Here is a 13221-nt window from a genome sequence, read left to right on the forward strand (position 1 = left end):
AGTGGTGCTGAAATCAGCTCTAGTCTCCCATTCCTGAACTGTATAATTAAGGCATAAAACGAATGATCAAAGTGGATGACATTAAACTAAACATACTCATATAATTAATGATTAACTATATGCATAATTTTAGAGATGCATCATTCATAAAATGCTTTAAATATCGTTTGCCTATTAATCTATTAACACGAAACATTATTATAACAAACATGAAACCATCAACTGTTATTGAAAAAAATCCAGTAGCATTCACCATAAATTTCAATATTTTTTCAGTTGCAAATGCAAGCAGTACTTTTAAATGTTTGTGACTGTCATTTATGTACGCAATACATGTTAATTTCAATAGAAATCTAATCAGTTCCAATAGCTTCTTCAGTATGACAGCTGCAAAACCGGTGAAAAAAACGGTCCGTACTCAATACAACGCAAAACGTGCAATTATAGTGATCAATATTAAATCTATGTCTAAGACACTTTCCTGATGGATGTGAATCGTTAAATATTTTAAAGTGAACCTCTTCAGCTTTTGAAAGTAAATGTGACTATAAGAAATTAGTTACTTAATATCTTTATGACGGATTGGCTAAAAATATAACAAAGGGAGTTTGAATAAAACAGCATAGAATACTTAAAATGTGCGACGTCATCCTGGCTCCAGGGGCCATTCGAATCAATGATTTGCACTGGTGTGTTTTGATTGGAAAGAAAATATATATTCCTTAATCGCTGAATATGAAGGCATCAACAACTTACAACGTAGCAGGGCGTTTTAAAACCCAGAGCAACATGTTAGTCTTAATAGCGGTTTGAAACAGTTTACCAGTTATTATTTATGCATGAGATCACGTATATTTAATTTACGAGTTCATGAGAACCTGCCTTGAATCACCCTGTTAGCAAATCCATTATCGCCATTGGGGCCATAAAAATAATCATAATATCTGCATTAAACTGAATGTGCTGTACTCGGGAAGCTGAAACCTATCCAAGAAACATCGCGCGCAATACATGAACAAACCCTACCGTAGTAATCTTTCTATCGCTGAAAAGGACACGGGGAATACGCCCACTTTCAGTAATACCTCCCCACATAACGTAACCAATTGTGTGCCCAGCTTCAACACGCCTCTCTCAATTCGTCTAGTGACTGGTCGTATAAAAATGATAGGCGAGTTCTACAACCGAAGAAAAAACAATGCGCGGTGCTTCTCAAACGTTCATTTGATAATTTGTATTTATTATATTGATAGTTTAAAACTGTCAGTAATGTAACGAATGGAAAAGCATAATCACATTTTTGGGCAGTGTCACATAAAGTATGTATAACCTACGTATTTGGAGTACGCCTCCCATCCATCTGCTAATCTCATAACAAGAGCGGTGCTGAGTTAGGCCACGTGGGGTCAAATAACGTCCACAATTAAATTCAGGAGTGCTTTATTAACACGAGAGATGGTGGACAGAGTTACACGTACTTTAGCAGGTAAAGCGAAAGTTATGACGCCGCATAACCGATTAGCTCGGAAAGGCTGTTAACGTTTTTGAAGGTGACACAACACCGAGAACGACAACAATTGTTCACTGCACAAGCTTTTAGCTTCCACTGAAACTTATACTGTAGCCGCTTAGGTCATAAAAAGGTCTCGCTCTCTAACCCGCTTACTCCGAATCATGGTATCGCAGGTCTCAGTCACACAAACATGAACCGATTTGAAATCGCCTATTAACCAACATTTTTCGTCACTTATAAGTGTAAAATGCTAAGTTTCCCCATAGGACAAATAGGAAAACGTTCAACATCCGAGCCTAGGATACGAACCTGCTGTGCCACGGTGCCAGGTCCGTATTCAGTAAATTTATCCGTAGATAAGTTACATTTTTAAAGCTTGTATTGCTTTAGATGTCTAGAACATAATAAAGTAAACATAAATACATTGATAAAGGTAGTTCATTTTTTAAAAGAAAAAAAGTAACAATGAAGGCTAAGTGCAATTGATTTGTATAATAAAACATACCTTTTTGTTATAATGTAGACCTTTTCAAAGTTTGTGCTTTAAAGCCAGTAAATGCATTCATGAATAACCATGACTATATTAACTCCAAGTACAACCACAATGAAAAAGAGAAAAAAATATATTTCTTGTGTCTATGGTCATTATTAAAAATTGGCATCTTTGTAATGGCACTGCTGCCTCGCAGTAAAGAGACCTGGGTTCGCTATGGCAAGCCAAATTATCATTTAGAGATTTCTTGAAAACATTTGGGTGCACCGGTTTCCTCCCACAGTCCAAAGACATGCAGGTTAGGTGCATTGGCGATCCTAAATTGTCCCTGGTGTGTGTGCGCGTGTGCCCTGCGGTAGGCTGGCGCCCTGCCCGGGATTTGTTCCTGCCTTGCACCATGAGTTGACTGGGATTTGCTCCAGCAGTCCCTCGTGACCCTGTGTTAGGATATAGAGGGTTGGAAAATGACTGACTGACTGTAATTCTGCCAAAGACTCATCTTGTAATAAGAAATGTTATCTACTCTATAAAATAATAATAATAATGCATTTTATTTATATAGCACCTTTCCCATGCTCAAGGCACTTCACCCTCTACATAACTGAAACCTGCTAAACAATATCTACTGTACCTTTTAGGGTAATTTGGCATTTATTATTGACAAACGTAATCTTGTTTTATCATTAGCATTAAGTACAAAGTTCAGGTTACTGTGATATACAGTAGCTTCTTCACAAATAGACAAAGCAGTTTTCAATGAAACATCACTTAATACTTTGGCATTGTTGTATTACATGCATTTATTTTAATGAAGGTCTGCTAAACTAATGTGTAGTTATGATAACTTAAAATGGCCCAGGAACAGTGAATGTGGGTGTCTGCACTCTTGTGAAGCTAAAGTGTCAGCACTACTTTAGGAACTATTAAAGGTAACAGTTTTGTAGCAGTACAGTGCAAAAAAAAAGAATGTTCTTCCAATTTGTTATATTCAACATAATTTATTTTTATGTATAGCTTTTCAATTCATACAGTTCTCACACATACTTACATTAAATTATTTTATGTTTTATATATTTTCAATATCATTTTATATATTTTATTTATATTTATTTTTATATATTTATATTGTATGTGGGACATATGAAGTACTAAGTATCTATCTATCTATCTATCTATCTATCTATCTATCTATCTATCTATCACATTAAATACATGATAAAACAAAACACATTGCAGTTATTAATAAACATAAATTATAAGTCTATTCATCATAAATTACAAGTCTATTAACATTATAATTGCAATATGACCAGTGCATGGTGGAGGAGAGGACACTTCTGGGGGTTCAGTGTTAGTTGAAAAAATATCTCATAAGATGCAGATTAAATTCAAGTGAATCCCAAAGCTCTCAATATCTTTTTTTCATAGGCAGGAGTAGCAGCTTTGATTACTGCCACAGGATAAAGAGATGAGAAACTGAATAGAGGAGGATCAGTAACAGTTCATAATGATTGGTACATTTTTATTTTTGAGCAAATGATTGACAAGCAAGACTGCAGTATGAAAAGCCTAATCAGCAGCTCTTATCAGGGTATGGCAGACTTAAACAGTTAGTTTGCAGCCAGTGATGGACACTCTGTACCTAGATGTTTGACCTCTGGCAGTAGTTTCATTTATACTTGGAACTCTTAGAAGATCGACATCTTAAAATTGTAATGTACTGTACAGTCTAGAATGTACTTCATGTATTGATAAGTTCTGTTAATTAAATAATACCAATCAATCGAAAGTTTAATTTGTTAGATTAAAGTTTTTGAAATCAGGCCTAAACTAACTGGAAGCCAGTGTAAGGCAAATGTTTCAAATATAGGAGTCATACTTCCTAGTTGTTGTTATTATCCTGGCAGCTCCATTTTGAAATAAACCCCTTCACCTTTAAGAATATAATGTTATAAAATCCACAAATACAGTACATAGACTTGGATTGCCTATGAGTAATGAATTTCTCTGGTCAATTCTACCACAATTTAATGTATAAATTAACCTCTTTCTATACTGCATACTGAGAAAACATCTTTATTAATAGTATATTTATTTTTAGCTAAAAAAACCAGGTTTAGATATTGTTTAAATATATGTGGTAAATGGCTGGTATCAAAGACAATGTCCAAGTTTTGTACTGATTCAGTAAAACTAATGTTTACTTCTCTTAAAATAAAAGTGATAAGTCTTTGCTCTTGTCTTATCATTCTCAACAATCAGAAACAATTCTTTTTTCTGTATTTAAAAACAAGAAGTTATCACACATCCAATCCTCAGTCATTGACACAATTAATTAAAAGAATAGAAGAAATGTCCATAAATGTATTAATTTGATCACCAGAGATGTTACATTTTTAAATGTATCTGAGCAACACCAGGTATTGCTATTATAATTAGTAAAGAAAATTCATTATCATACTTTTCAAGGTTATTGCTTTTGATTTGCTTATTTCTTGAAATATTTATCTGGGAACAATAACAATTTAATTCAAATATGTTGTTCTTATCTCAAGACAAATAAGCTAATACCAAATAAGGGCATATTTTTTCTGATATGAATTTAGCTTCTTATTATTGACTCATAAATATATATCAGTTTGTTATAGGATATTTAAGATATTAAAAAAAAGTAATTGATAAAAAGTGACAACCTTTCTGTATTTATCTAGAAGAAACTGCCAGCATTGTAAGAGACCATAAATCCATGGATACTGTGGAAGACAAATACAATGAAGGAACTCTTTGTTATCCAATAGAACTTTTACATAGTTTTCAAGGTTCAGGATTGTCACAACATATTCTTAAATTCATAACTTAAGCTCCTGATATATGCCTCTAAAAAGTATTTCCCCATTACTTTATAATGAAATAAATCATTTAAATCCTGTTATTTTTATTGATAAATGTATAATAACTGAAAAAGCAGATGGACAAATGTATTTATTTCCAAGGCATTTTTCATAGGTATATACCAGTGGTTCCCAAACTTTTTTTGGCCATGCCCCCACCTAGGCCTCTCTAAAATCATGATGTCCCCCACTGTAACATATACCTTATTCTTATTATTACCTATTAAAAAAGTGAACTCCTACTCACGTGGAGGAAGCCCATGATGTCATTAATTTGGTCTAAACAAGCTTCCAAAGAACATGGAAACAAAAGAGGGAAAGTATAGTTGAAGTACTGACAAAGAAATCACTAAGAAATTGTTAAAAAAAATAATATAATATGAAGTAATATGAAAATACAGCAAATACAGTTTTGAAAACATATAATAAGAGACGTCTGCAAAAGTGGCGAAAGTATGAAACCAAATAATCACCAAAACAGAGGTCAAAACCAAAATGGAAACACAAAAATCATAATCAAAATTAACATTGAAATAATCCACATATAAAATGGAATTCCAGAGCCCTCATTAACTCTAATGATTCTTGTTTTAAAAAGATCCTGTACCAGGATAACAAGCTACTTTACACTACCGTCTTATACTGTATAGGCACAGTGCTATAGTCAAGACCACCTTTCTCAAGATCACAACTACTTGAGATCAAATCAAGGCTGAGTCCAAAGGAGGTCAAGATTAAAGAGTCCAAATGATAGCGAGACAGAGTCTAGGCCGATATAGTAAAAATAGTGTTCTCTTCAAGAACATGCCTTAACTAGAATTCATTGAGATTCAGCTATGCCGTACCCCTTTGGATTCACTTTAGTCAATGGATATAAGCATTTAAAAGGATATCACCAGTCACTGAAATTTGATGAACATGTACATATTGGTTCTAATCCCAATCAAAAAAAAATATACAAATTTTTTTAACAGTTAATTTTTAAAAAATATTTTTACAGAGTGATGTGTGAGATTAAAGATGTGTTTTTTTAGATGTTTCATTTTTATTTGTAACTAGTTAAGTGGGGCAAAGCATGATGCAAGACAACAACAAAAATAGTTGGGATGCCAACTGGGTAAAACCCCATTTAATTCAATGCCACAAAAATAAAGCAAATATTTCAACATAATAAGCATTCACCGGTGCTGCAAAGGTCAGCAAATTGCAGTTGTTTATTAATATGTGAAGTGTCTGCATATTATTCCTTGTGGCTAATCAGGTCCAATATGAGTTGCAACTTACTGGGAGCATCTTTCCTTTATACCAGACGGACCAGAAGGGGTGGAAGGGCTCCATTGCCTTTAAAGGGTGATTTCTCAATGCTGTGAGGGAAAAGGGAGACAAGACTGTAGACAACAGCACCTCCTCGCATCCCTGGATAGTACCGTATACCTTAGGTCAGTGTTTCCCAACCTCAGTCCTGGGGACCCCCTGAGACTGCAGGTTTTTGTTCCAACCAGATTCCTCTTTTATTCTACATTCAGAAAAGCACAGCAGCATGATTTTTACATTTATAAGATATTTAGAAATATTTCTGCTTTTGCTATAGATGTAAATGCTTAACTCTCTTTTGATTTCATTATATTTTGCCCTTTCTCCGTGCAGTTTTTCCCCTTTGTTGTATCTTATTAATGACAATTAAAAATAAGCAGAGCAGACACGTTGGCAAACAACACTGAATAATCAAAGGCTGCAAATACTTTAGCATCCATCCATTTTCCAACCCGCTGAATCCGAACGCAGGGTCACGGGGGTCTGCTGGAGCCAATCCCAGCCAACACAGGGCAGGAAACAATCCTGGGCAGGGTGCCAACCCACCGCAGGACACACACAAACACCAAGCACACACTAGGGCCAATTTAGAATCGCCAATCCACCTAACCTGCATGTCTTTGGACTGTGGGAGCAAACCGGAGCGCCCGGAGGAAACCCACGCAGACACGGGGAGAACATGCAAACTCCACGCAGGGAGGACCCAGGAAGTGAACCTGGGTCCCCAGGTCTCCCAACTGTGAGGCAGCAGTGCTACCCACTGCGCCACCGTGCCACCCATACTTTAGCATCACCCACTAATTAGTAAATAATGGATAATTAAACAATTAGACCACCTAGAAAAGAAGAATGAAAATCAAGATGAAAATATTGTTAAAACTAAAAAAATACATTATACCCATATAACTGCTTGGTACATTTTAATATATATATATATATATATGTTTTTTACCAAACTTAGTTTTCTAATTTCTATATTGTTCCCAAAAAAACAGAACTTGGGAAATAACAGTTCACTTAATTAGCCCAGGAGTCCAATTAAAAACAGAAGCTCTGTTGGAACAAAAACCTGCAGCCACAGTGGGTCCCCAGGACCAAGGTTGGGAAACACTGCCTTAGGTGAACCCTGAAGGCGATCCTCAGGCGCACATAAGTGCACCCTAGCTACATTGAATAAATATAAAGATATTTGAGATGTAATGTTTTCTGCCCTACTTGTACTCTTTGCATTCCTCCTACGCCAGTCCTCAGTATCTTTGTGTGTCCCAGTTTCTCTTACTGTGTGTTTCTTCTCTTTACTGTGTTCCCATAAAACCTGCTTCTCAGACTCTCTCATTTTGATGTTCCTTGCTCGCCTCCTGTCTGCTTTTTGGTAGACAGGCCTTTATTACCTGGGATAAAAATATCATTCATATTCTTGCAAATACTTCCCATCTTTGAAGGCAAGTTGAGTTGGGTTGCAACTCATTACTATTTAGCAACCCAACATTCCTCGATATGTTATTCACTTTGTTGTTGTTGCAATTCTCGATTTTAACTCCTTTTTTTTAAAATTGTCACAGTGAGGAATTGGATTTTGCACCCCTAATGTATCATGTCATCATCCCTACCGCTGAGCCAGCAAAGCAAAACTGTCAAATTAGATTGCTCAGAGGTACCAGGTACAGACAAACACAAACACAGAAAGTAGTGTTTTATTATATAGTAGATAATTGAAAAATCACAGTGTAGGGTCAAATTAGGCTATATTATTTATTTCAAGTTTGGCTTTTCATGTGACATTACATTAAACACTCTTTAAAACATGGAATAATATGTAACCCCACCCTCATGAAGTTTGTTGTTCCGCATTAAAATAATAGTCACATTAAGCTGAACTGAAACTTCACATTGTTAATTGTAATGTACCACCCAGATCCATATCCTCATTTTAGCATGTTCTATCGGTAACATTCTCTATGATAGTAGGAAGTAAAAAGAAACAGACTACAAAAATAGAACTTTGAAAAACACTACACACATGTTAACACATAACGCAATCTATTAATCACTTAAAATGCTGAAACTGTATAAACTAATTTTGCCAAAGAATTTAGCTTTTAAAACAATTTGGTCCCTGCTTTTCGCAACTTTTCTAAATAATTCTTGCACTACTGTCTAATATGTTTTATGACTCTTTTCCCTTGCAGGTAACGTATATGTGTACATCTCTGCCCTAAAATGCCAATAATCCTCAGGGTCCCTTACAGTATTACAGAAGTGCATAGTTGCTCTTGAGAAATAGGAGAACTTATTAAGAGCTCTGTGTACATTTTAAACATTTCATTTTAATTTTTAAATATAATATTGAAAATTAGGACAGACAAACAGATAATTGCCAAACAGCTTGACTTTTTTTCTTTTAATTTACAAAATTAAAAACAATAGGTTAAATTTCAAAATACCTATTTTTATAGCCAAACCATGTTCAAACCTCAAACGTTTTATGACCAAATAGTCTGTACAGTAATGGGAAATATATATCATATCCAGCTAGTCAAAAAGGTTTTGAATCAGTCTAATATTGTTTGTCAGTACTGTACTTATCCCAATCCTGATAACAAAATGCATTTTCAATCAAACAAAGTCACAGTTTTAGTGACTACTGTTGTTTTTAAAAAATTAAGCCACATTTGTAGCAAGGAAGGGACAGATCAAGTTGTACTTTTACAGACTGATCAAGAAAGCAGTGTTCTAATGGGCAGGGATCAGTACAGTTGAAATATACACAGTGTAATTAATAAGGCCAAAAGGCTACTCAAAAATTAAAGTCTTGTCCTAATTGTCACTAAGTTTTTCATTAATATTCTTATCCAGAACAATCCTGAGTCATTCCCTTGTGTTCATAACAATCAGATGTGGTCAGTTCGCTTCTAAGAAAGGTAACAATCAAAATTATTACAAAGAAAAGGAGAATAGTAATAATTGCAAAAGCTAAATAACATTTACCAGGATATTCTCAAATGTGAATCTATCCAGTGAAAGTGAAAGTGCACCAAGAAGTTAAGCATAGCAAGTTCACACCTGTACTAAAGGAGTCCTAAAATGAATGTGCCTGGAGTTCAGAGGGCAAAAAATTGACTTTAAAGAAGGCAGCTGGGCTTAATCATGTCTAAAAAACATATTTGGCCAGATCAATGGCCAAAACCAAGATAGGTCAGAGTAGGAATACTCCCAAACTCAAGACAAGTTTACGACAATAGAAAAAAATGTCTTCAGTCTGGACTATAGCCCTACCTGTATATAGACACAACGTGATGGCACAGCTTATCACATGATCTCAGTGTCATGTGACCAGCAAAAGGCATAGCAATTGTAAACATACATGTTGCAAAAAGTCAAAAAATGCACAAGAAAGGAGTCTGCTATAACTAAAAATAGTTTTTGAAGCACAAAAAATATTGTAAAGTATCTCAAATCTACGATACTGATCCTGCCATGCCGTAATCTGTGGGCAGATCTGAGGACAATATATGTTAATATCACCTGGAAAAGGAATAAACAACTTCAAACAATATGGCACCAGCCATAAAAAAATATTTCAGACTGGCAGAGACCATGTTGTTGATTTTCAATAAATTTGCAAACCTTTCTGAAAATATATTTTCACATTATCATTATTAAGTGTTGATTGATGGGCAAAAATTTTTAATTTATCTGTTTAAAATTAAATGTACAATACAAAAAATGTGCAGAAAGTGAAGGGGCCAACAAACTTTCTGAATCCACTGTATATTCTATTCTATTCTATTATTATCACAGTTCATTCACTCTGGCTCGTCTTCATGATGACCAGGTTGGGGGCACAGGGAAAACTCTAGAGTATGAGCAAAGAACTCATAGATGCCTTAAAGCATATTTTTCTTCTTTTCTCAGGAAAGGTAAAGAGAATGGTATGTAAGGGGGACATCTACTGAGGAATTCATAAGTACCTAGCTGAATGACTGCCCAGTGAGGCCAAACAAAGCCACAAAAGCTGCAGCCATTTCTGGTCAAATAGCCCTGAGACCGGGAATAAAATGAGATACAGGAAGACCAGAGTTCCATTCATTTCCTGCTATACTTGAGTGAAACACCATCTTATGCTAGGTGCCAACCTATGAGTCACTCACAAGGACTAGTGGGACAAGAACTTAGAGCAGTAATCCTTGTAGTGACAGTGAATGTAAAAGAGCCTAGAAGGGCTCTAGAGAGCATCTGGAAGAGCTCAACAAATATTCTGGGAACTATAAAACTAGAATACTGACTGTTAATGTGAACATTGCTAAATAAAGCCTCTTTATTTCTTTTTAGAATTGAATATCTGGTCTATGAGATTTATCTGGTTTGTAGTGTCCTACCCCAATCACATTATTCTGTATTACATTATAATTCAGTTATAAATCATGATATTTTAAAATCTGCAGGATTTCACTAATAAAGAATGTAATTCTGGATCTAGACAACAACATTTGAAGTATCAATATATAAATGCTTCTACCCACTATCCATTTGAAGTTTGTGTGTTTTCTCTGAGTCTGTGTGTTATACCTTTTGTGTCCTCAGGTTTTCTTCTCACGTCCTAAAGACTTGCAAATGAAGTCAAGTGGCAACTCAAAACTAGCTGCAAAATTGGTTCCTGGTTTGTGTCTACTGTTGCTGAAGTAGGCTTCAGCTTTTTGTGTGCAAAACGGATGGATGGATGGGTTTAGATGACGGATGAATCAACTGATTTTTCTGAGATGGTTGTGATCATTGAATATGTAATACAACATAACATAATACAACATAACATAACATCTGCCAACTCACTTTTTGAACACAGCCCCCTACACATTTCTTTTCCTCTGTAGCAGCATGGCAAAAATTTGTAAATATAGTAGCAGTCGCTCACTGTAATCTAAGTGCACATATCTGGCATTTCTGGATCATCCATGTAGATCACAACATATTAAGAGTGATGTAAATTATAGAAAAAATGCACATTTATATCAAGTAACAATGGTGAGAACAGACTTAACTCCACCGCCACTCAGTTTCCAAAATTATGATCTGAGGTAAAGCAGAACATAACATAGTAACATAGTAATAACAACTTAGACAATGTACACATGGCATACGTAACGTTCTGCTACATTCTTCAACTAAGGTAAACTGATATAAAAACTGTAGAACTTCTCTTTTTATTTATTTTAACCAAGAGTTATTTATTTTATCCAAGAGTCAGTTATTACATTTTTGTGTATTAAATAGCTTTGTAACAATGAGACATATTCAAAAGTAATGGTGGTAAAAGAATGCAATTACATGTGTTAGTAGACTACATTAAACATGTGCTTTTTAACAGCACTTTACAATGTAATTTGAAAAGAGTACAAATAGACTTGTGGTAGCTCAATAGTTTTCATACCCAGCAGATTCCAATTCAAATGATGTGAAAATTGCATCAACTGATGAGCGTTAATGCTGGTACATCTGTTGCTAATTGTTATTCAGCTTTCTTAAACATAACATTTTGAAAGTACATCCAATAGACTAGTATCCAATAACCAATACTAGCATAAAATCAGTATCAGTACCCTATGAAAGGAGAAAATGAACTTAAATAAATTCCCCATCTAGCTATTAATACTAGTTAAAACATGGTAATTCATTAAATTTATATTTATAAGTGAGAATTTGGAAATTAAAGATTTATTGTATATTGGGATTATAAATGGTAAACAATTGGCAAAAAGATCAGGAGCTTGCCATGATTGTTTGTGTATATCTGGGATTGAAAGATCAAGGGAGGCCAAGTTATTTCATACGTGCTGACAGACAGACAGACAGACATGGGCTTTCACAATAGGCACTTTATGCATTATACACAAACATACGTAAAAATGAAGATTACCAACCTAAACACTTTAAAGGTCAAAAGAAATCTATTACTCTCTCAAAAAGGTCAGTACACAATAAATATGCTGTATGTATTTTTCTATATATTCAAAAAAACTTAACATTTATAAAACCTTATGTTGCAGATATACAAGAAAATGAACTAGGATTATAACATAACCTAGTGATCTTGGAGGATGCTTCCCTCCATAATTTCATTGGTGAGGCAGTAGTTTTGTTAATTCTTCCTACACAGGCCTCAAGGAGTACTACATTTAAATAGGAAGACCATTTAGGATGAAGAAAAATCTGGTAAGAAAGTTCCTGATTTAAGGCAATGAGACTTTTAGTAGCCAAGGAGCTATATTTTTATCAACCAATAATAATAAAAAGCTCTACCTTCAATAACCTTCACCATAATGAACACATTGTAATAAGGTGTAGGACTGCCATCTCTTTTAATAATTATTATGTTTTACATAAGTTATAAGGGCATAAATAACAATCATATGGTTTTATTTGGGTCCTAAAAATTACATAATTTTATTAACAAACAAAATGTTAACAGATTTTTATCTTCTAACCTTCACCATAATGAACACATTGTAATAAGGTGTAGGGCTGCCATCTCTATTAATAATTATTATGTTTTACATAAGTTATAAGGGCATAAATAACAATCATATGGTTTTCATCAGGTCCTAAAAATTAGATAATTTTATTAACAAACAAAACGTTAACAGATTTTATCTTCTTATTTATTCAACATCAAATATGGCAAAATACAGAAGCCACGTGTTAAAAGGTAAGGGTGAAACCTTCTTTGATTTCAACCATTTATTCAGTTCACCCACACTTAAAACATATGGAACTAAATAATTGACTTAACATATACATCTTTAAGATGTGAGAGTAAAACTAGGTTACCTGGAGAAAAACCCATGCGGACAGAGAGAAAATGTGAAAAAACAACACACAGTACCTGGACCAGAATTTGAATCCAGGAAAACTGGAAATATGAAAATGAAGGATACCTTTTATTAAACAGAGATGGGTGTTTTATTTCATAATTTATTAATAACTTACTTGTTCCTTCAATTATTGAAGAAAAG

This window comes from Erpetoichthys calabaricus, chromosome 1 (assembly GCF_900747795.2).
Source record: "Erpetoichthys calabaricus chromosome 1, fErpCal1.3, whole genome shotgun sequence".
Taxonomy (NCBI): Eukaryota; Metazoa; Chordata; class Cladistia; order Polypteriformes; family Polypteridae; genus Erpetoichthys; species Erpetoichthys calabaricus.